The sequence below is a fragment of the Budorcas taxicolor genome, chromosome 11 (genome assembly GCF_023091745.1).
Source record: "Budorcas taxicolor isolate Tak-1 chromosome 11, Takin1.1, whole genome shotgun sequence".
NCBI lineage: Eukaryota > Metazoa > Chordata > Mammalia > Artiodactyla > Bovidae > Budorcas > Budorcas taxicolor.
This window is the reverse complement of record NC_068920.1, coordinates 155,445,747-155,448,139: the sequence shown is the minus strand read 5'-3', so window position 1 is coordinate 155,448,139 and position 2,393 is coordinate 155,445,747. Positions and strand designations below refer to the sequence as shown.

At 47.0% G+C, this 2,393-nt stretch overlaps 1 non-coding gene across 1 annotated transcript; it reads left to right on the top strand.

Annotated features, from left to right (window-relative positions):
* Window positions 1–2,068: 2,068 nt before the first annotated feature.
* On the top strand, window positions 2,069–2,172 carry LOC128057040 (U6 spliceosomal RNA). Its single transcript, XR_008200233.1, has one exon. It is a non-coding gene; the product is annotated as a U6 spliceosomal RNA (small nuclear RNA).
* Window positions 2,173–2,393: the final 221 nt, after the last annotated feature.

Here is a 2,393-nt window from a genome sequence, read left to right as displayed (position 1 = left end):
TTCCCGTTTGTCATTTTTTTACATGTAGCTTTTCCACATAATGTGTTGCTCTGCTGGGTCCCCCAGAAGCAGACCCTGGGACAAGAAAGGGAGGGCAGGTGGGAGATGATCCCAGGAGAAATGAGTGGGAAATAAGACAAGGAAAGAGAAGAATAAAAAGTGTATGACCCTATCTATTATTTATTACTGCATAACAAGTTACTGCAAAATCTAATTGCTTCAAACAATCATCGTTACTTGACTGTTGATTCCTGTGGGTCAGGAATGCAGACAGTAGGGAAGAATTGCCCCTGCACCACCAGGGTCTGAGGCTTCGAATGGAAAACTTCAAGGCTGGGGCTGGAGTCGTCATGAAGGTTGCCCGCTCACACATCTGATAATTGATGCTGGTTCTCCTTGGGGGACCTAGCTGGGTTGTGAGCTGGAACGCCCACAAGTAGCCTCTCCAGGTGGCCTGGGTTCCTGAAACATGGTGGCTAGGTTCCAAGAGCGACTACCATGTGAGTGAGAGAGAGAAAGGCATGGGGGCAGCGAGAGAGAGAGAATGAAAGGCAGAAACCACGTTGCCTATTAGGACCAGTCTTAGGAGTCACGTCGTATCACCCCCACCACCTATGATGAAGGTCTGCCCAGGCACAAGCAGGCAGGAATGTCAATGACCCATTGTAACGAGAACATGCTGTTGTCGTTTATTCTCTAAGTCATGTTCAACTCTGTTCAACGCCGTGGATTTTAGCTCGTCTGTCCGTGGGATTCTCCAGGCAAGAATACTGCAGTGGATTGCCATGCCCTCTTCCTGGGGGTCCTTCCAACGCAGGGATCGAACCCACATTTTTATGTCTCCTACATTGGGATGCGGGGGTTCTTTACCACTAGCGCCACCTGGGAAGCCCAACAAGAGCAAACGGGAAATACAATCTGCCATAGCCAGGCTAAGTACATTTGCAGGCAACTGGTGCTTGATTCCAGTAGGGACCTCTGGGAGGTAGCCTGTCACCCTAATACTTATGGGGTGGTCAATATGGGTCAGGCTTCCCAAGTGGCTCAGTGGTAAAGAATCTGCCTACCAAGCAGGAGACATGGGTTCAATCCCTGGGGTGGGAAGATCCCCTGGAAAAGGAACTGGCAACCCGCTCCAGTATTCTTGCCTGGGAAATCCCATGGACAGAGGAACCTGGCATGCTACACTCCATGGCGTCACAGAGTCAGACATGACTTAGCAACTAAACACCACCACCACTATGGGTCCGGGACTGTGCTGAACGCACACATATTCCGTCATTTACCGTGCAGTAGCTACTACCACTGCCCCCAAAATAAAGATAAGGCAACTGAGGCTTAGAGAATACCAGGCAGAGACTGCCCATCCATCCACCAACTCCCGTCTTTCCTGCTTCCCATACACACAGCTAGAGCACATCTCCCAGCGTCCTTACAGCTAGGAGTGACCATATGACTAAGCCGTCTGCAATGAAATGTGGGCCAAAGTAAGGGGTACCCCATCCTTGCCGGGGCCATAGGCTGTCCCCCCATGCGCCTGTGTGCTCCTTCTCCCATCTGGCCAGAATCAACACGCAGCCTTGGAAAAACACCCGGTGAAGATGTCAGACTTTTTTAGTGTGGTTCCCTGAATCGCCTCATGGAAGAGACCCCCCATCATTTATCTCATCCCCCTTCAACCTGGGACTGTTAAGCAACAAACAAACCTCTGTTGTGTTTACACATCATGTTTGGCTCTGCTTGTCACCACAGCGCAATCTAGTCTACCACAGGTGTGTAGTATGAGATTGAATCCTCTAAAACTGCCATGACAACTTTGTAATTCCAGATAACTCAACCTCACACGCACAGCTCTTTTCACTTTTCCACTCCTGCATAGTGTTCCACTTGTTGTTTAACCACTTATATAACCACTCCCCCTTTGATGAACATCTATCCTTACAAATAACACTGCAAGGCCCATTCTTAAATATTTACCATTATGAGTTTTATGAAGCTGTCCATCAGACAGATTCCACAAAGTAGGACTGCTGGGTAGGTGCTGCACATTAAAAACTTTTATTTGTGTGTGTCCACTCTAGCAGCATAGACACTAAAGCTGGAACAATACAGAGATTAGCATGGCCCCTGCCCGAGGACGACACAAAAATTCAAGAAGCATTCCATATTTTTATCCTGCAATAAACCATGATAAAAGAATATGAAAGAGAATATATATGTTTAATATATATTGTATAACTGAATACCTTTACCATACATCAGAAACTAACAAAACATTGTAAATCAATTATATTCAATAAAAAAATAAATCTTGGGACTTCCCTGGTAGTTTAATGGTTAAGACTCCAAGCTTCCACTTTGGGGGCAACAGATTTGATCCCTGGTGCAGCAAC